Source organism: Carcharodon carcharias, chromosome 10, assembly GCF_017639515.1.
Source record: "Carcharodon carcharias isolate sCarCar2 chromosome 10, sCarCar2.pri, whole genome shotgun sequence".
Taxonomy (NCBI): domain Eukaryota; kingdom Metazoa; phylum Chordata; class Chondrichthyes; order Lamniformes; family Lamnidae; genus Carcharodon; species Carcharodon carcharias.
The window spans coordinates 142,159,449-142,181,782 of record NC_054476.1 but is presented as its reverse complement, the minus strand read 5'-3'; the positions used below and the strand labels follow the sequence as shown (position 1 = coordinate 142,181,782).

Sequence of the window (22,334 nt, the reverse complement as noted above, 5' to 3'; positions counted from 1 at the left end):
CCAAGAGATTGATTAAGAGGGTAAAAATAGAGTATGAGGTAAACTTGTAAGGAACATAAAAGTGGACTGTAAATCTCCTGTAAGTATGTAAAAAGAAAAAGATTAGTGAAAGCAACTGTAAGTTCCTTACAGCCCAAAACAGGACGATTTATAATAGAGAACAAGGAAATGGCAGAGCAATTAAACAACTACTTTTGTTCTGTCTTCATGGAGGAAGACACAAGTAACTTCCCAGAAATGTTAGGGAACCAAAGCTCTTGTGAGAAGGAGGAATTGAAGGAAATTAGCATTACTAAAACAATAGTGCTGGAAATAATTGTGGGCCTGATAATCTACGTCCCAGGGTACTAAAGGAGGTGGCCATGGAAATAGTGGATGTGTTGGTTGTCATCTTCCAAAATTCTGTAGATTCTGGAATAGTCCCGGCAGATTGGAGGGTGGCAAATATAACCCCACTATTTAAAAAAGGAGGGAGAAAACAGGGAATTAAAGGCCGGTTAGCCTAACATCTCAGTAGTAGGGAAAATGCAAGAGCTTATTATAAAGGATGTGATAACAGGACACTTAGAAAATATCAATGGGATTAGACAAAGTTAACTTGGATTTATGAAAGGAAAATCATGTTTGACAAACCTACTGTAGCTTTTGAAGATGGAGCCAGCAGGATAGTAAGGGAGAGCCAGTGGATGTGGTGTATTTGGGTTTTCAAAAAGCTTTTGATAAAGTCCCACATAAGAGATTAATGTGTAAAACTAAAGCGCATGGGATTGGGGGTACTATATTGGCATGGATTGAGAATTGGTTAGCAGACAGGTAACAGAGAATAGGAATAAGTAGGTCTTTTTTGGAGTGGCAGGTGGTGACTAGTGGGGTATTGCAGGTATCAGTGCTTGAGCCCCAGCTATTCGCAATATATATCAATGATTTGGCTGAGAGAACCAAATGTAATATTTCCAAGTTTGCTGACGAAACAAAGCTTGGTGGGAATGTGAGTGGTGAGGAGGGTGTTAAGAGGCTTCAAGGTGATTTAGACAGGTTGAGTGAGTGTGCAAATACATTGTAGATGCAGTATGACATGGATAAGTGTGAAGTTATCCACTTCAGCAAGAATAATAGAATGGCAGAGTATTATTTAAATGGTGATAGGTTGGGAAACGTTGACATACAAAGGGACCTGGGTGCCCTTGTCCACCAGTTGGTGAAAGCAAGCATGCAGGTGCAGCAAGCAGTTAAGGAGGCAAGTGATATGTTGGCCTTCATTGCGAGAGGAATTGAGTACAGGAGCGACAATGTCTTACTGCAGCTGTACAGGGCCTTGGCTAGACCATACCTGGAGTAGTGTGTGCAGTTTTGGCATCCTTACCTAAGAAAGGATATACTTGCCATAGAGGGAGTGCAATAAAAGTTCATCAAACTGATTCCTGGGATGGCAGGATTGTCGTATGAGGAGAGATTAGGCCGACTAGGCCTGTATTCACTGGAGTTTAGAAGAATGAGAGGGGATCTCATTGAAACGCATAAAATTCTGACAGGGACGGACTGACTGATGCAGGGATGATGTATCCTCTGGCTGGGGGTGGGGTCTAGGACAAAGGGTGACAGTCTCAGGAGACAGCATAGACCATTTAGGACTGAGATGAAGAGAAACTTCTTCATTGAGAGGGTGGCGAACATGTGGAATTCTCTACCACAGAGGGCTGTGGAGGCCAAGTCAGTGAATGTATTTAAGAAGGAAATAGATAGATTTCTGGACTCTAAAGGTGCCAACGGGTATGGGGAGAGAGTGGGAGTATTGTGTTGAGATAGAGGATCAGCCATGATCATATTGAAAGGCAGAGCTAGCTCAAAGGGCTGAATGACATACTCCTATTTTCTATGTTAATATCCACTCTAATTTTCCTCAGTATCTTTGAATGCATCTTATCCAGTCCAGTGCCTTATGAACTTTAAGTACAGATAACCCACCTCTACTGTTTCAATTTTAAATCCTTCTAGTGTTTGAACTACCTCCTCTTTTACCATGGCCAGGGTAGCATCTTCTTCCTTGGTAAAGACAGCTGCAAAGTACTCATTTAGCACTTCAGGAATGCCCTCTGCCTCCATGTGTAAATTCCCTTTCTGATACTTCATCATCCTTACTCCTCCTTTTAGCACCTTTTTACTATTTATATAACAACAGAAGACTTTGAGATTCCCTCATATGTTGGTTGTCAGTCTCTTTTCATATCCCCTCTGTGCTTCTCTTATTTGCTTCTTCATCTCCCCTCTGAACCTTCTATATTCATTTTGGTTTTCAATTGTATTTTCTACCAGACATCTGTCATAAGCACACTTTTTCTTCTTTATCTTAATTTCTATCCAAGGAGCTGCGGATTTCTGCCCTACCTTTCCCTTCTTTTTTATTCATTCACTGGATGTGGGATTCACTGGCTGGGCCAGCATTTATTGCCCTTGAGAAGGTGGTGAACTGCCTTCTTGAACTGCTGCAGTCCATGTGGAGTAGGTACACCCATAGTGCTGTTAAGAAGGGAGTTCCAGAATTTTGACCCAGCGACAGTGAAGGAACGGTGATATATTTCCAAGTCAGGATGGACAGTGACTTGGAGTGGAACTTCCAGGTGGTGCTGTTCCCAGCTATCTGCTGCCCTTGTCCTTCTAGGTGGTAGCAGTCATGGGTTTGGAAGGTGCTGTCTGAGGGGCCTTGGTGAATTCCTGCAGCGCATCTTGTAGATGGTACACACTGCTGCTACTGTGCGTTGGTGGTGGAAGAAGTGAATGTTTGTGGATGTGGTGCCAATCAAGTGGACTGCTTTGTCCTGGGCAGCGTCCAGCTTCTTCAGTGTTGTAGGAGCTGCACTCATCCAAGCAAATGGGGAGTATTCCATCACATTCCTGATTTGTGCCTTGTAGATAGTGGACAGGCTTTGGAGAGTCAGGAGGCGAGTTACTCATCACAAGATTCCTAGCCCCTGACCTGCTCTTGTAGCCACAGTATTTATATGACTAGTCCAATTCAGTTTCTGGTCAATGGTAACCCCCCCAGGGTGTTGATAGTAGGGGATTCAGTGATGGTAATACCATTGAACATCAAGGGGTGATGGTTAGATTCTCTCTTGTTGGAGATGGTCATTGCCTGATACTTGTGTGACGCAAATGTTGCTTGCCACTTGTCAGCCCAAGCCTGGATGTTGTCCAGGTCTTGCTGCATTTGGACATGGACTGCTTCAGTACCTGAGGAGTGGCAAATGGTGAACATTGTGAAATCATCAGCAAACATCCCCACTTCTGACCTTATGGTGGAAGGAAGCTCATTGAAGCAGCTGAAGATGGTTGGGCCTAGGACACTACCCTGAGGAACTTGTGCAGTGATGTCCTGAAGCTGAGATGACTGACCTCCAATAACCACAACCATCCTCCTTTGTGCTAGATGACTCCAACCAGCAGAAACCCCGATTCCCACTGACTCCAGTTTTGCTAGGGCTCCTTGATGCCACACTTGGTCAAATGCTGCCTTAATGTCAAGGGCAGTCATGCTCACCTCACCTCAGGAATTCAGCTCTTTTGTCCATGTTTGAACCAAGGCTGTACAAGGTGAAGAGCTGAGTGGCCCTGGCCTCCCAAACTGGGTGTCAGTGAGGTGGTTATTGTTGAGCAAGTGCCACTTGCTAGCACTGTTGATGACCCCTTCCATTAGTTTACTGATGATTGAGAGTAGACTGATTGGGCAATAATTGGCCGGGTTGGATTTGTCCTGCTTTTGTGTACAGGACATACCTGGGCAATTTTCCACATAGCCGGGTCGATGCCAGTGTTGTAGCTGTACTGGAACAGCTTGGCTAGGGGCGCAGCAAGTTCTGGAGCACAAGTCTTCAGTACTATTGCCGGAATGTTGTCAAGACCCATTGCCTTTGCAGTGTCCAGTGCCTTCAGCCCTTTCTTGATATCATGTGGAGTGAATTGAATTGGCTGAAGACTGGCATCTGCGATGCTGGGGACTTCTGGAGGAGGCCAAGATGGATCATCCACTCGACACTTCTGGCTGAAGATTGTTACAAATGCTTCAGCCTTATCTTTTGCATTGGTGTGCTGGGCTCCTGCATCATTGAGGATGGGGATATTTGTGGAGCCACCTCCCACAGTGAGTTGTTTAATTGTCCACTACCATTCACAACTGGATGTGGCAGGACTGCAGAGCTTAGATCTGATCCGTTGGTTGTAGGATCGTTTAGCTCTGTCTATCCCTTGCTATTTATACTGTCTGGCACGCAAGTAGTCCTGTTTTATAGCTTCACCAAGTTGACACCTCATTTTTAGGTATACTTGGTGCTGCTCCTAGCATGTTCTACTGCACTCTTTATTGAACCAGGGTTGATCCCCTGGCTTGATGGTAATGGTAGAGTGGGGGATATGCCAGGCCACGAGGTTACAGATTGTGTTCGAGTACAATTCTGCTGCTGTGCCCACAGCGCCTCATGGCTACCCAGTCGAGTTGCTAGATCTTTTCTAAATCTATCCCATTTAGCACGGTGGAGGGTATCCTCAATGTGAAGGCAGGACTTCGTCTCCACAAGGACTGTGCGGTGGTCACTCCTACCGATACTGTCATGGATAGGTGCATCTATGGCCGGCAGGTTGGTGAGGATGAGGTCAAGTATGTTTTTCCCTCTTGTTGGTTCCCTCACCACTGCTGCAGACCCAGTCTAGCAGCTATGTCATTTAGTATTCAGCCAGCTCGGTCAGTTGTGATGCTACCAAGCCACTGTTGGTGATGGACATTGAAGTCCCCCACCCCGGGTACATTTTGCTCCCTTGCTACCCTCAGTGCAATCTCCAAGTGATGTTCAACAAGGAGGAGCACTGATTCATCAGCTGAGGGAGGGTGGTACGTGGTAATCAGCAGGAGGTTTCCTTGCCCATGTTTGATCTGATGCCATAAGACTTCTTGTGGTCCGGAGTCAATGTTGAGGACTCCCAGGGCAACTCCCTCCCTACTGTATCCCACTGTGCCACCACTCTGCTGGGTCTGTCCTGCCGGTGGGATTGGATGTACCCAGGGATGGTGATGGTGGAGTCTGGGACATTATTTGTAAGGTATGATTCTGTGAGGATGACTATGTCAGGCTGTTGCTTGACTCATTTGTGAGACAGCTCTCCCAATTTTGGCACTAGCCCCTAGATGTTAGCAAGGAAGACTTTGCAGGTTCAACAGGGCTGCGATTGCCGTTGTCATTCCCTTACAGAGGGATATACCTTGGCTGTGCCCGAATTATCTCTTCTTTGAAGCCCATCGATCAGCTACTGTTTTTCCTGTCAACCTATGACTCCAATTTATTCACATGAACATATGAGCTAAGAGCAGGATTAGGCCACTCGGTCCTGCTCTGCCACTCAATAGATCATGATTGATGTGGTTGTAACCTCAACTCCACATTACTGTTTACCCTCGATAATCTTTCACCAGCTCCCCCTTGCTTATCAATAATCTACCTACCTCTGCCTTAAAAATATTTAAAGACTCTGCTTCCACTGTTTTTTGAAGAAGAGAGTTCAGCCCAGATCCCCACTGAAGTTGGCTTTCCCCCAGTTAATTTTCCTTACTCTGGATTACTCTTTGTCCTTTTCCAAAGTTAGCCTAAACCTTACTGTACACTGATCACTGTCCCCCAAATGTTCTCCCACTGACATTTGATTTACTTGGCCCATCTCATTCCCAAGAACCAGGTCTAGAAATGTCTCCTTCCTTGTTGGACTGGAAACACACGGTAGGAAATTTTCCTGAACACACTCTGGGAACTCTTGCCCTTCACTGCCATTTACGCTACTACTATCCCAGTGTATATTTGGATAACTAAAGTCTCCCATTATAAGTACACTCTAAATTTTTCACGTCTCTGTAATTTCCTTGTAAATTCATTCCTCTACTTCCTTCCCACTAATCAGTGGCCTATAAATAACACTGAGCAATGTAATTGCATCTTTTTGCTCCTGAGCTCCAGCCAAATAGATTCTGTCCTTGATCCCTCAGAGGCATCCTCATTCTCCAGCACTGCAATGCTCTCCTTTATCAATACTGCCACCCCTCCCCCTTTTCTCTCTTTCCTAACTTTCCTGAGCACCTTGTATCCAGGGATATTTAACACCCAGTCCTGACCTTCTTTGAGCCAGGTCTCTGTTTTAGCCACATTTTCATATTTCCACATGGCAATCTGCACCTGTAACTCACCAATCTTATTTGCCACACTCTGTGCATTCGCATACATGCAGAGTAACCCTGATTTGGACTCTATTACTTTGACCCCACCTATTAAGTTACTATTCCCTACTCTAGTGCTATCTGTCTCTTCCATATTCAATGGACCTTGGTATTCCTCTTCAATATTATCACCTGGTTCCCACACCCCTGATGAGTTAATTTAAACCCTCCCCAACAGCACTAGCAAAACAGCATGCAAAGAACTCAGTCCCGATTCTGTTTAAGTACAACCCGTCTAGGCTGTATAGCTGCCATCTCCCCAAGAACCCAATGTGCCAAGAATCTAAAGCTTTCCCTACTGCGCCATTTTTCCAGCCAGCATACTTCTGTTTTATCCTTCTGTTTCTGTACTCGCTTGCACGTGGCACCGGTGGTAATGTGGAGATCACTACTTTTGAGGTCCTACTTGTTAATTTCCCACCAACCCCCTAAATTCAGACTGCAGGGCCACATCCCTCTTTCTACCTATGTCACTGGTACCAATGTGGACCACGGCTGCTGGCTGTTCACCCTCACCCCTCAAGGGTTCTTTGCAGCCACTCATCCTTGACCCTGGCACCAGAGAAACAACACACCATCCTGGATTCACATCTGTGGCCATGGAAACCCCTTTTTATTTCCCTAGCTATCAAATCACCCATCACTATTTCCCTTCCAGACTTCCTTGTACCCGCTGTACAGCTGAGCCGCCCGCAGTGCCATGAGCTCGGTTCTGGCTGCATTCTCCAGATGAATCATCGCTTTTATCAGTATTCAGAACTGAATACTGGTTGGAGAGTAGGGTGCACTACAAAGTGTACTACCTGCCTGTCATTTTTTGACTGTTTGATGGTCATCCATGCCCTCTCTCACTGCATTCTCTTAAGATGTGGAGTACCATCTAGGAACATGCTGTCAAAGTAGCTCTCAGTCCTACAAATGCATTGCAGTGACGCCAGCTGTTTCTCAAGTTCAAAAGCCCAGAGCTCAAGCTGCTGCAACTGAAAATATTTCCTGCACAAATGGTAGTCCAGGACACAGAGTTCCCACATTGCACAGGACGTGCACTCTCGAGGTTGGAGCTGACCTGCCATTCCTTTATTTATCAGTTATAGTGTTGTAGTGTCATAGGCTTTACAGCATGGAAAGAGGCCCTTCAGCCCATCATGTCCAGACCGGTCATCAAGCCCCCATCTACTCTAATCCCATTTTCTAGCACTTGGCTCGTAGCCTTGTAAGCTATGGCATTTTAAATGTTCATCTAAATACTTCTTAAATGTTGTGAGGGTTCCCACCTCTATTACCCTTTCAGGCAGTGAGTTCCAAATACCCTCACCCTCTGGGTGAAAAAACTTTTCAGCAAATCCCCTCTAAGCCTCCTGCCCCTTACCTTAAATCCATGTCCCCTGGTTATTGACCCCTCCACCAAGGGAAGAGGTTCTTCCTATCTACCCTATAGCCCTCATAATTAATTTTATATACCTCAATCAGGTCCCTCCTCGGCTCATAGGAAAAACAACCCAGGCTATCCAGTCTCTCTTCATAGCTGAAACGCTCCAGCCCAGGCAACATTGTGGTGAATCTTCTCTGCACCCTCTCTAGTGCAATCACATCCATCCTATAGTGTGATGACCAGAACTGCACGCAATACCCCAGATGTGGCCTAACTAGTGTTTTAGCAACAGTTTGCTACTGCTAAAAAACCTTACCAATGTTAATACACCTCACTTATATTAATAAACCTTACTAGTGCTGATAAATCCTACAAATACTTGATGCACATATTTGTTGTAATAAATCTTACTTTTAAATAAAAGATAATAGTCATGTTACTCATTTCTTCCTTCTAATACTTCATATTTTAGTTCTATTTAATCTGCCAGTTAAGACTCAGTACAAAAGCAGCAATACACACCAGCCAAACAATTTACGACTTCCTTGTGATGTCAAATTCGATATCAGTTTCCGAATGCAGCCCACAGGCAGCAGCAGCGGCTAGCCCCACTGCTCTCCGAAATCTCGCTACTTCCCTCACTGTTTTTATAGTCGCTCTGCTCTCTGAAATCGTGCTGTTTTTAGTCTCTCTGCTCTCTGAAATCTCACTGTTTCTCTCGCTGTTTTTGCAGTCCCTCTGCTCTCTGAAATCTCACTGTTTCTCTCACTGTTTTTGCAGTCCCTCTGCTCTCTGAAATCTCACTGTTTCTCTCGCTGTTTTTGCAGTCCCTCTGCTCTCTGAAATCTCACTGTTTCTCTCGCTCTTTTTGCAGTCCCTCTGCTCTCTGAAATCTCGCTGTGATTATAGTTTCTCTGCTCACCGAAATCTCGCTGTTTCCCTCACTGTTTTTACTATCTCTCTGCTCTCTGAAATCTCGTTGTTTCTCTCGCTGTTTTTGCAGTCCCAATGCTCTCCGAAATCTCACTGTTTCTCTCCCTGTTTTTGTAGTCCCTCTGCTCTCTGAAATCTCGCTGTTTCCCTCACTGTTCTTACAATTCCTTTGCTCTCTCAAATCTCGCTGCTTCCCTCACGGTTTTTGTAGTCCCTCGGCTCTCTGAAATCTCGCAATTTCTCTCGCTGTTTTTACAATCCCTCTGCTCTCTGAAATCTCGCTGTTTTCACAATCCCTCTGCTCTCCGAAATCTCACTGTTTCTCTCGCTGTTTTTGCAATCCCTCTGCTCTCTGAAATCTCACTGTTTCATTCGCTGTTTTTACAATTCCTCTGCTCTCTGAAATCTCGCTGCGTCTCTCGCTGTTTTTATAGTCCCTCTGCTCTCCAAACTCTCGCCTTTTTTTAGTCTCTCTGCTTGTCGAAATCACATTGTTTCTCTTGCTGTTTTTATAGTATCTCTGCTCTCCGAAATCTTGCTGTTTCTCTCACTGTTTTTATAGTCTCTCTGCTCTCTGAAATCTCACTGTTTCCCTCACAGTTTTTACAATCCCTCTGCTCTCCGAAATCTCGCTGTTTCATTCGCTGTTTTTACAATCCCTCTGCTCTCTGAAATCTCGCTGCTTCTCTCGCTGTTTTTATTGTCCCTCTGCTCTCCAAACTCACCTCTAGTCTCCCTGCTTGCCGAAATCACGCTGTTTCTCTAGTATCTCTGCTCTCTGAAAATCTTGCTGTTTCTCTCGCTGTTTTTATAGTCCCTCTGCTCGCTGAAATCTTGCTGTTTCCCTCACTGTTTTTACAATCCCTCTGCTCTCCGAAATCTCACTGCTTCTCTCGCTGTTCTTATAGTCCCTCTGCTCTCCAAAATTTCGCTGCTTCTCTGGCTGTTCTTATAGTGCCTCTGCTCTCTGAATTTCGGCGTTTCTCTCACTGTTCATATAGTCCCTCTGCTTTCTGAAATCTCGCTGTTTCTCTCGCTGTTTTTACAATCCCTCTGCTCTCTGAAATCTCATTGTTGCTCTCGCTGTTTTTATTGTCCCTCTGCTCTCTGAATCTTGGCGTTCCTCTCGCTGTTCATATAGTCCCTCTGCTTTCTGAAATCTCGCTGTTTCCCTCACTGTTTTTACAATCCCTCTGCTCTCCGAAATCTCACTGCTACTCTCGCTGTTTTTACAATCCCTCTGCTCTCCGAAATCTCGCTGCTTCTCTCGCTGTTCTTATAGTCCCTCTGCTCTCTGAATCTCGGCGTTTCTCTCACTGTTCATATAGTCCCTCTGCTTTCTGAAATCTCGCTGTTTCTCTCGCTGTTTTTACAATCCTTCTGCTCTCTGAAATCTCATTGTTTCTCTCGCTGTTTTTATTGTCCCTCTGCTCTCTGAATCTCGGCGTTTCTCTCGCTGTTCATATAGTCCCTCTGCTTTCTGAAATCTCGCTGTTTCCCTCACTGTTTTTACAATCCCTCTGCTCTCTGAAATCTCACTGTTTCTCTCACTGTTTTTGTATCCCTCTGCTCTCCGAAATCTCACTGTTTCTCTCACCGTTTTTACAATACCTCTGCTCTCTGAAATCTTGCTGTTTCTCTCGCTGTTTTTGTAGTCCCTCTGCTCTCCAAAATCTCGCTGTTTTTATAGTCCCTCACTGTTTTTACAATCCCTCTGCTCTCCGAAATCTCACTGTTTCTCTCACCGTTTTTACAATCCCTCTGCTCTCCGAAATCCCACTGCTTCTCTCGCTGTCTTTGTAGTCCCGCTGCTCTCTGAATCTCGGCATTTCTCTCGCTATTCATATAGTCCCGCTGCTTTCTGAAATCTCGCTGTTTCCCTCACTGTTTTTACAATCCCTCTGCTCTTTGAAATCTCGCTGTTTCTCTCACTGTTTTACATTCCCTCTGCTCACTGAAATCTCGCTGCTTCTCTCGCTGTTTTTATTGTCCCTCTGCTCTCCGAATCTCGGCATTTCTCTCGCTGTTCTTATAGCCCCTCTGCTCTCTGAAATCTTGCTGTTTCCCTCACTGTTTTCACAATCCCACTGCTCTCTGAAATTTTGCTGTTTCTCTCGCAGTTTTTACAATCCCTCTGCTCTCTGAAATTTCGCTGTTTCTCTCGCTGTTTTTACAATCGCTCTGCACTCCGAAATCTCGCTGTTTCTCTCGCCATTTTTATTGTCCCTCTGCTCTCCAAATCTCAGCGTTTCTCTCGCTGTTCTTATAGTCCCTCTGCTCTCGCCGTTTTTATAGTCACACTGCTCGCCAAAATCACACTGTTTTTATAGTCCCTCTGATCTTCAAAATCTCATTATTTACCCTATTGTTTTTATAGCCCTTGCTCTCTGACATCTCACCACTTCTCTCACTATTTTTATTGTCCCTCTGCTCTCCAAATCTCGGCATTTTTCTCGCTGTTTTTATAGTTTCTCTGCTCGCCAAAATCACGCTGTTTCTCTCGGTTTTTATTGCTCCTCTGCTCTCTGAAATCTCACCATTTCTCTTACTGTTTTGATAGTCCCTCTGCTCTTCAAAATCTCGTTGTTTCACTCTCTTTTTTACAATCCCTCTGGCTCTCCAAAATCTCGCTGTTTCTGTTTTTATTGCTCCTCTGCTCTCTGAAATCTCACCATTTCTTTCACTATTTTGATAGTCCCTCTGCTCTTCAAAATCTCACTATTTCCTCCACTGTTTTTATAGTCCTGCTCTCCGACATTTCGTCACTTCTCACACTATGTTTATAGTCCCTCTGCTCTCCAAAATCTTGCTGCTTCTCTCGCTGTTTTTATTGTCCCTCTGCTCTCCGAATCTCGACGTTTCTCTCGCAGTTTTTAGTCTCTCTGCTCGCCGAAATCACGCTATTTCTCTTCCTGTTTTTATAGTCCCTCTGCTCTCCAAGCTCTCGCTGTTTCTCTCGCTGTTTTTATTGCTCCTCTGCTCTCTGAAATCTCACAATTTCTCTCACTGTTTTGATAGTTCCTCTGCTCTTCAAAATCTCACTATTTCCCCCACTGTTTTTATAGCCCCTGCTCTCCGACATCTTGCCACTTCTCTCACTGTTTTTATAGTCCCTCTGCTCTCCGAACTCTTGCCCTTTCGCTGTTTTTATAGCCTCTCTGCTCTTCGAAATCTCACCACTTCTCTTGTTTTTATAGCTCCTCAGCTCTCCAATACCTTGCCACTTCTCTCACTGTTTTATAGCCGCTTTGGTCTCCCTTAAGATACTATACTCTATGTCTCTATGTCTAAATCATTAATAAAGGTTGTAAATACCTAAGGCCCCCGCACTGATCTATTAGACACTCCACTAGTTACAGCCTACCAACTGGAAAATACACCTTTTACCACTGCTCTCTGCTTCTTATCCATTTTCCAATCCTCCTCCATGCTAATATATTACGCATAACTTCTTTAGCCCCTAGCTTCTGTATTAGCCTTACGTGATTCTCTGATACCTTATCAAGTGCCTTGTAGAAATCCAAGTATACTACATTTACTGGTTCCCCTTTATCTATCCAACTAGGTTCATCCTCAATAAGCCCTAATAAACTTGACAAATTTTTCTTTCACTAAACCTTGTTGACTTTGTTTGATCATCCTATAATTTTCTAAGTCTTTCTTAATAGTAGGTCCCAGCATTTTCCTGACAACTGATGCCAGGCTACTTGGCCTATTTTCTCTCTCCCTCCTTTCTTAATTATCCGTGTTCCATTTGCTAATAACAATCCACAGGGACCATTCTAGAATCTAGGAAATTTTGGAAAATCATAACCAGTGAATCCACTATCTCTGCAGGTAGATAAATCCCCCGGGCCTGGCATGATATTCCCTCGGACCTTGAGGGAGACTAGTGTAGAAATTGCAGGGGCCCTGGCAGAAATATTTAAAATGTCCTTAGCCACGGGTGAGGTGCCGGAGGATTGGAGGGTAGCTCATGTTGTTCCGTTGTTTAAAAAAGGCTCCAAAAGTAAACCAGGTAATTACAGGCCAGTGAGCCTGACATCAGTAGTAGGTAAATTATTGGAAGGTGTTCTGAGAGATCGAATATATAATTATTTGGACACCCAAGGGCTGATTAAGGATACTGAGCATGGCTTTGTGCGTGGTAGGTCGTGTTTAACGAACCTTGTAGAGTTTTTCAAGGAGGTTACCAAGAAGGTAGATGAAGGAAAGGCTGTGGATGTTGTCTACATGGACTTTAGTAAGGCCTTTGACGAGATCCCACATGGGAGGTTAGTTCAGAAGGTTCAGACACTTGGTATCCATGGAGAGGTTGTAAACTGGATTCGAAATTAGGAGAAGACAGAGAGTGGTAGTGGATGATTGCTTCTCAGATTGGAGGTCTGTGACTAGTGGTGTGCCTCAGGGATCTGTGCTGGGACCATTGTTGTTTGTTGTCTATATCAATGATTTGGATGATAATGTGGTGAATTGGATCAGCAAGTTTGCTGATGACACTAAGATTGCAGGCGTTGTGGACAGCAAGGAAGGCTTTCAAAGCTTGCAGAGAGATCTGGACCAACTGGAAAAATGGACCAGAAAATGGCAGATGGAATTTAATGCAGAAAAGTGTGAGGTGTTACATTTTGGAAGGTCAAACAAAGGTAGCACAGATGCAGTAAATGGTAGGGCACTGAGGAGTGCAGAAGAACAAAGGGATCTGGGAGTTCAGATACATAGTTCCCTGAAAGTGGCATCACAGGTAGACAAGGTTGTAAAGAAAGCTTCTGGCATACTGGCCTTCATAAATCAAAGTATTGAGTATAGGAGTTGCGATGTTATGGTGAGGTTGTATAAGACATTGGTGAGGCCAACTTTGGAGTATTGTGTGCAGTTCTGGTCGCCTAACTATAGGAAGGATATCAGTAAGATTGAGAGAGAGCAGAGAAGATTTACTAGGATGTTGCCGGGTCTTAAGGAGTTGAGTTACAGGGAAAGATTAAACAGGTTAGGACTTTATTCCTTGGAGCGTAGAAGAATGAGGGGATATATGATAGAAGTTTACAAAATTATGAGGGGTATAGACAGAGTAAATGTGAGTAGGCTCTTTCCACTTAGATTAGGACAAATAAACACGAGAGGACATGGCTTTAGGGTGAAAGGGGAAAGGTTTAGGGGGAACATTAGGGGGAACTTCTTCACTCAGAGAGTGGTGAGTGTGTGGAATGAGCTACCATCTGACGTGGTAAATGTGGGCTCACTCTTAAGTTTTAAAAATAAATTAGATAGATACATGGATGGGAGAGGTCTGGAGGGTTATGGACTAGATGCAGGTGAATGGGACTAACGGAATAATATTTCGGCACAGACTAGAAGGGCCGAATGGCCTGTTTTCTGTGCTGTAGTGTTCTATGGTTCTACCTCTGAGAGCCCTAGATTGTAGACCATCAGGTCCTTGGGATTTGTTGGCTTTTAGCACCTTAAGTTTCTCCAATACTTTTTCTCTGCTGTTATTAATTACCTTAAGTTCCTCGCTCTTATTAGTCCCTTGGTTACCCTCTATTTATGGTATGTAACTTGTATCCTCTATTGTGAGGACAGACATGAACTATCTGTTCAACATCTCGACCATTTCCTCATGATAATTTCTCCTTTGTCAGCCTTTGAGGGACCAATATTTAACTTAGCTACTCTCTTTTTATATACTTAGCAAAAATAGTTAAATTTGATTTGATTTGCCTGGATAGTTTACTCCCATATACTCTATTTTTCCTCTTCTGATCAACTTTTAGATCACCCTTTGTTGGTTTCTAAAATATTGCCAATCTTCAGGCTTACGACAATTCTTGGCAACATTTTAAGCCTCTGCTTTTAATCTAATACTATCCTTAACTCTTCTAGTAAGCAAGGATGGATGTAAGCTATGAGGAGGACACAAAGAGGCTGCAAAGAGATATAGACAGGTTAAGTGAGTGGGCAACAAGATGGTAGATGGAGTATAGCATAGCATCAATTTATTCACTTTGACAGTAAGGACAGAAAAGCAGAATATTTTTTAAAAAGCTGTGAAACTTGTAAACAGGATCATAAGAAATAGGAGCAGGAGTAGGCCATTTCGCCCATTGAGCCTGCTTCGCCATTTTAAAAGATCATGGATGATCTGATTGTGGCCTTAACTCAATTTCCTGCTGCACCTCATAACCCTTAACTCACTTGTCAATCAAAAATCTATCTAATTCAGCCTTGAATGTATTCAATGACCCAGCCTCTACCCCTCTCTGCAGAAGAGAATTCCAAAGATGAATGACCCTTTTAGAGAAGACTTTCCCAACATTAATTGGGATAGACATAGTGTTAAGGGCCTGGATGCAGTGGATTTCTTGAAATGTGTACAGGAGAACTTTTTAGGTCAATATGTAGAGGGTCCAACAAGGGACGGCGCAGTGCTGGACCTAATTCTGGGGAATGAAGGTGGTTGAGGTGCTGGTGGGGGAGCACTTTAGTGATAGCGACCACAACATAGTACAATTTAAGCATGCTATGGACAAAGAAATAGACAAGTTGCAAGAAAATGTTTTGGATTGTGGGAGAGCAGATTTTAGTAAAATAAGGCAAGATCTGGCCAAGGTAGACTGGGAACAGTTACTTGTGGGGAAGAGCAGTGGAGTGCATTCAAAAAGGAAATGGGAGGGTACAGGCTCAACATGTTCCCTCTAGGCTGATAGGAAGGAGTAACAAGCCCAGAGAACCATGGATGACCAGAGATATTCAAGATACTGCACTGGAGGGGGTGCAGAGGAGGTTCACCAGGATGTTGCCTGGGATGAAACATTTAAGTTATGAAGAGAGGTTGGATGGACTTGGGTTGTTTTCGCTGGAGCAGAGAAGACTGAGGGGCGACCTGATCGAGGTGTACAAGGTTATGAGGGCATGGACAGGGTGGTTGGGGAGCAGCTGTTCCCCTTAGTTGAAGGGTCAGTCACAAGGGGGCATAAGTTCAAGTTGAGGGGCAGGAGGTTTAAGGGGGATGTGAGGAAAATCTTTTTTACCCAAAGGGTGGTGACGGTCTGGAATGTGCTACCTGGGAGGGTGGTGGAGGCGGGTTGCCTCACATCCTTTAAAAAGTACCTGGATGAGCACTTGGCACATCATAACATTCAAGGCTATGGGCCAAGTGCTGGTAAATGGGATTAGGTAGGTAAGTCAGGTGTTTCTTATGTGTCGTGCAGACTCGACGGGCCAAAGGGCCTCTTCTATGCTGAGAGATTCGGTGATACAATGAGAAGGAAAAGAGGATTTTAGCAGGTACAAGGGGAGCAAATCAGCAGAGGCATTAGCGGAGTACAGAAAGTGCAGGGTGGAGCTTTAGAAAGCAATTAGGAGAGCAAAGAGGGGATATGAGAAAGCTCTGGCTGGTAAAAGTAGGGAAAATCCCAAGATATTCTATAAGTACTTCAGTGGGAAGAGGATAACCAGGGAAAGAATAGGGCTCATTCAGGACCAAGGGGGCAATCTATGGGTGGAGTCAGAGGACATCGGTAGAGTGTTGAACGAATACTTCACATCCATCTTCACCCAAGAGAATGAGGATGAAGGTATGGAACTCAGGGAAAGAGACTGTGAGGTTCTTGAGCAAATTGATATAGGAAGTGACAAGGTATTGGAGGTGTTGGCAGGTTTAAAAGTGGACAAATCTCCAGGTCCGGATTATTTGTGTCCCAGACTGCTGAGGGAGGCAAGGGAGGAGATCGCAGGGGCTCTGACCCAAATTTTTAATTCCTCTCTGGCCACAGGGGAGGTGCCAGAAGACTGGAGAACAGCAAATGTGGTTCTGCTATTTAAGAAGGGTTGTAGAGATGAGCCAGGGAACTACAGACCAGTGAGTCTCACATCAGTGGTAGGGAAACTATTGAAGAAAATTCTGAAGGCGAGAATCTATCTCCACTTGGAGAGGCAAGGTTTGATCAGGGATAGTCAGCATGGCTTTGTCAGAGGGAGGTCATGCCTAACAAATTTTTTGCCTGGGATGAAACATTTAAGTTATGAAGAGAGGTTGGATAGACTTGGGTTGTTTTCGTTGGAGCAGAGAAGACTGAGGGGCGACCTGATCGCAGTGTACAAGATTATGAGGGGCATGCGCACAGTGGATAGGGAGCAGCTGTTCCCCTTAGTTGAAGGGTCAGTCACAAGGGGAAACAAGTTCAAGGTGAGGGGCAGGAGGTTTAGGGGGGATGTGAGGAAAAACTTTTTTACCCAGAGGGTGGTGACGGTCTGGAATGCACTGCCTGGGAGGGTGGTGGAGGCGGATTGCCTCACATTCTATAAAAAGTACTTGGATGAGCACTTGGCATGTCATAACATTCAAGGCTATGGGCCAAGTGTTGGTAAATGGGATTAGGTAGGTAGGTAGGTCAGGTGTTTCTCTCATGTTGGTGCAGACTCGATGGGCCAAAGGGCCTCTTCTGCACTGTGTGATTCTGTGAAGAAATACCTCATCTCCATCTTAAATGGGAAGCCCCTTATTTTGAAACTGCCCCCTAGTTCTCAATTCCTCCATGAGAGGAAGCATCCTCTCAGCAACTACCCTGCAAGTCCCCTCAGAATTTTATATTTCAATTAGATCACCTCTCCTTCTACCAAACTCCATGAGTATAGGCCCAATCTGCTCAACCATTCCTCAAAAAGGAATCCCTTCATCCCAGAAATCAGCTTGTGAGCCTTCTCTGAACTGCTTCCAATGCAAGTATCTCCCTCAAGTAAGGAGCCCAAAACGGTACACTGTACTCCAGGTGCAGTCTCACCAAAGCCCTGTACAATTGTAGCAAAATTTCCCTATTTGTTTACTCCTTGCAACAAAGGCCGACATTCCATTTGCCTTCCTAACTACTTGCACTTGCATGCTAACTTTTTGTGATAAATGTACTAGGACACCCAGATGGTTCTGTACTTTTTTTTCTTTCCCGGGATGTGGGCATCGCTGGCTAAGCTAGCATTTATTGCTCACCCCTAATTGCCCTTGAGAAGGTGGTGGTGAGCTGCCTTCTTGAACCACTGCAGTCCATGTGGTGCAAGTACTCCCACAGTGCCTTTTGGAAGGGAGTTCCAGGATTTGACTCAGCGACAGTGAAGGAACAGCGATATATTTCCAGGTCAGGATGGTGAGTGACTTGGAGCCATTGAGAGTTATAGTGTCATTACTGTACAGGAGGAGGCCAATTGCCCCATAGAGTCTGTGCTGGAGGAGAACTTCCAGGTGGTGGTGTTCCCATCCATCTGCTGCCCTTGTCCTTCTAGGTGATAGAGGTTGCGAGTTTGGAAGGTGCTGTTGAAGGAGCTTTGGTGAGGTGCTGCAGTGCCTGTTGCGGATGGTAGATACTGCTGCCACTGTGCGTTGGGGTGGAGGAAGTGAACGATGAAGGTGGTGAATGGAGTGCCAATCAAGTGGACTGCTTTGTCCTGATGGTGTCGAGCTTCCTGAGTATTGTTGGATCTGCACTCACCCAGACAAGCGGGGAGTATTCCATCACACTCCTGACTTGTGCCATGTAGATGGTGGAGAAGTTTTGGGGAGTCAGGAGGTCAGTTACTCTCTGCAGAATTCCCAGACTCTGACCTGCTCTTGTAGCCACAGTATTTATATGGCTTCTCCAGTTCACTTTCTGGTAAATGCTAACCCCCAGTATATTGTTAGTGGGGGATTCAGCAATGGTAATGCCACTGAATGTCAAGGGGAAATGGTTGGATTCTCTCTTGCTGGAGATGGTCATTACCTGGCACTTGTGTGGTGTGAATGTTACTTGCCATTTTATCGGCCCAAGACGGAACGTTGTCCGGGTCTTGCTGCATATGGGCATGGACTGCTTCTGTACTGCACCATTCTGCAGTCTCTCACCATTTAAATAATATTCTGCTTTCTATTCTTCCTGTCAAAGTGGACAACCTCCCATTTTCCTACATTATACCCCAGCTGCTTCTTTGATTAGAAGCTGAGTAAATTGGGCCTATATTCTCTGGAGTTTGGAAGAACAAAATGTGATTTCATTGAACTATATAAGATTCTGATGGGGCTTGACAATGTAGACAGAGGTTGTTGCCCTTTGCTGGGAAATCTAGAACACAGCGGTACAGTCTCAGGATAAGGGGTCAATCATTTTGGACTGAGATAAGGAGAAATTTCTTCACCCCAAAGACTGTGGATCTCTGGAATGAATTGTCTTTTTTTAATTACTCGTTCATGGGATTTGGGTATCGCTGGCTAAGCCAGCATTTATTGCTCTTCCCTTATTGCCCTTGTTCAGAGGGCATGTAAGACTCAACAACATTGCTGTGGGGCTGGAGGCACATGTAGGCCACTGCAGGTAAGGACGGCAGATTTCCTTCCCTAAAGGACATTAGTGAACCAGATGGATTTTTTACGACTATCCACAATGGTTTCATGGTCATCATCAGACTTTTAATTCCAGGTTTTCATTCAATTCAAATTTCACCATCTGCCATGGTCCCCAGAGCATTGCCCTGGGTCTCTGGATTACCAGTCCAGTGACAATGTTACTATGCCACCACCTCCCCTATCCCAGAGGGTTGTGGATGTGCCATTGGTGAGTATATTTAAGACTGACTTGGATTGACTTTTGATCTCTCAGAATCATAAGATATAGGGAATGGGCAGGAAAGTGGACTGAGATAGATCACCCATGATCATATTGGATGGTGGAGCAGACTCGAGGACCACATGGTTTACTTCTGCTCTTACTTCTTACATTCTTATTATTGTCAGGCAGCAAGGCAAGACAACAAAGGAACTGTGCAAGATTTTGATCAGAATTTCCTGCAGGTAGATTGTGTGATGCAACTCAAGTGAGCTAAAGACAGCATTTTGGGAAAATATGATGTATATCTCACGGTTCCAGTGGTCATCTCCGATGCACCTCTGCGTCCTCATGTGCACTAAAAGATTTACTGCTAAGCTGAACTGTACCCCTGGGAAACAAAAAGATTCTTTTCCTTTCCTGTGTCTTTGAGTCCTGGCAGTCAGCCACGTTTTTGTGCACACAATTGCACCACACCACCCCCCCGCACCATGGGTCACTATGGCTGAGCCTTCCAAAATTCTCTGCAGCATCTCTGCACTGGCACGTCCCTAGCCCCCTTCAAAAGCCTCCTAAAAGTCTCTCTCTTCAATCTTACTTCCCTCTCTCTCTTGCTCAATGCTCCCTGACCAATGAAATGCTCAATGTACATGAGAAGAGCTACATTTCCTGGTTACAGTAATGACCAGTCCAAGCATCATGACCCCTCCAATGGTGGCAGCAGACTAACCATCCAGAGTACAAATCCCACCATGGCAGTTGAGAACTTCCATTCAATTTTTTTTTAAAAATCTGGGAAAAAGCTGAGCTGCTGAATTGTCATAATGAACCCAACTGGTTCACTTGGGTCCTTTAGGGAAAGGAACCTGCTGTCCTTACCTGGTCCGGCCTATACGCAACTCCAGTTCCACACTAACTGCCCTCTGCAGTGGTCGGGCAAGCTGCTTTAAGATGACCCATCGCCACGCTTTCAGGGAAATTAGAGATGGGCATAAATGCCAGTTTTACAGGCGACATTCACATCCTAAGAGTGCATTTAAAAAAACCTACTCTTGTTACCCGTTGGCGTTTAGAAGAATGAGAGATGATTTATTGAAACATGTAAGATCCTGAGGGGATGCTGAAACAATGCTTCCTCTTGTAGGCGAGTCAGTTTAAAAATTAGAGGTCTCCCATTTAAGACTGAGGTAAGGAGAATTTTTTTTTTCTCTCAGAGGATCATTAGTCTTTGGAATTCTTTTCTCCAGAGTGCAATGGAGGCTGTGTCATTGAATTTGCTGAAGGCAGAGTTGGATAGATTTTTGATAGACAATGGGAGGCAGACAAGAAAGTGGAGTTGAGACCATGATCAGATCAACCAGGATCTTATCAAATGGCAGAGCAGACTCAAGGGGCTGAATGGCCTACTCCTGTTTCTGTGCATCCCATTAATCAGGCATTAATTGACAAACATATGACACTTGAGCAGTTCACTCAAGATAAAATTCATCCTGGATTGACAAACAAGCTGTTGGGAAAATAAATGACAAGGTTGAAATAATAGAATCAGCTTAAGTAAAACTGAAGCAGAGAGAAACCCTTTTGACAATGGGTACAAATTGAAGCTCAGCCCTGACAAATGATTAATGGTTGTGTAGCATCTTGCATCAGTTGCCAACAGAAAGGAAAGGGCAAGTTTCTACAGGAATGTGGCAATAAAAGCTTATAAATCAATTTTAAAGAGCTTCAATCATTCTAAAAGCTTAATGAATTCAAATAATGTTACACTACCTCATACAGCCACACTGTATTTATCCCACTCCCCGAGGAGTAATGAAATACTTGAATCCTAATAAAGGAGACTGATTTATATCTAAGTCCTTAACTGTTTGCCTTTAACCCTCTGACTACTAAACATCATTCAGAACACCTGCAAGAATGCTTCTGTCAGCTACCTGCACAAATGACGATTTTTCAAGCTTGACACTGTGGATTAGGGGCCTTCCTTAATCATCTGACATCTTGCTTTTTAAAAAATGTATATTTTGTTCTTTGAAATTGAGTATTGCACTTTATACCCATCCAGTCCTAAACTCGCCTTCCATACACATCCAATTTGTGGGACAGGCCATAATCATGCCAGTCCCTGTGTCAAGCTCCCAGATGGAAATGGGGTCAGGCTGTGCACTGGAGGAGAGGTGGTGGGGAGGGGGCAAAGGAAGGGGGGTCCATATTGGCATCTCACCAACCTAGTAAACCTGGGGAAGAGCCAAAGAATAATATGATTTTTTTCTTCTCTTTATAACATTTAAGCTAAAGGATTGTTTTATCTGTAGTTGGGATCACTATATTAGCACTTCAATTACTGACACAGCCTGAGAGAGACAGAAATCTCCCTTTTTTCTGTTCTTACATTATTTCATCCAGGGTGAAAGAGCATCATCTAAAAAAAGTGACCAATGTCTGTCTGCTTGCTGCTAAAGTGTTAAAATCTGTTTATCAGTAATACAGATTGCTTTTCTGAAATGGCACTGCAGCAGTTCTTAAAGGGATATTCCACCATCGCATTCTGAAAACAGACTGAAAACCTAAATCAAATCAAAATCACCAATTAGCATGCTCAACACTGGACTGGAGCCCTTGTATAAGTACATACAGACTGAGAGAGCAGTCCTTAACGGTTGTTTATCAGGTTGGAGGGAAGTACACAGTGGTGTTTCAGACCACTGCTCTTTATGATAGACATCAATGACCTGGACTTGGGTATAGGAGCCGTAATTTCAAGGTTTTCAGCTGGCACAAGCTTGGAAATGTAGTAAACAATAATGATGATAACAGACTTCAGGAGAACATAGGCAAACTAGTGAAGTGGGCAGACATGTGGCAGATGAAATTGAATACAGAGAAGTGTGAAGCGATGCATTTTGGAAAAGAATGAGGATAATATAAACTAAATGGTACAATTTTAAAGGGACTGTAGGAGCAGAGAGACCTGGGGCTTCACATTAACAAATATTTGGAAAAAGCAGAACAAATTGAGGAAGTTGTTGAAGAAAGCATATGGATCCTTGGCTTTAAAAATAGGAGCATAGAGTACGAAAGCAAGGAAGTTATGTTAAACTTTTATAAAACATTGGTTAGGCCTCAGCTGTTGTATTGTGTTCACTTCAGGACATCACTCTTTAGGAAGGATATCAAAGCTTTTGAGAGGGTGTAGAGGAGAATT

General features: G+C 44.2%; 1 protein-coding gene across 4 annotated transcripts in view; it reads right to left on the bottom strand.

Annotated features, from left to right (window-relative positions):
* smg6 (SMG6 nonsense mediated mRNA decay factor) overlaps window positions 1–22,334 on the bottom strand; it is a 417,242-nt gene that overhangs the window by 147,693 nt on the left and 247,215 nt on the right. The window lies entirely within an intron of this gene.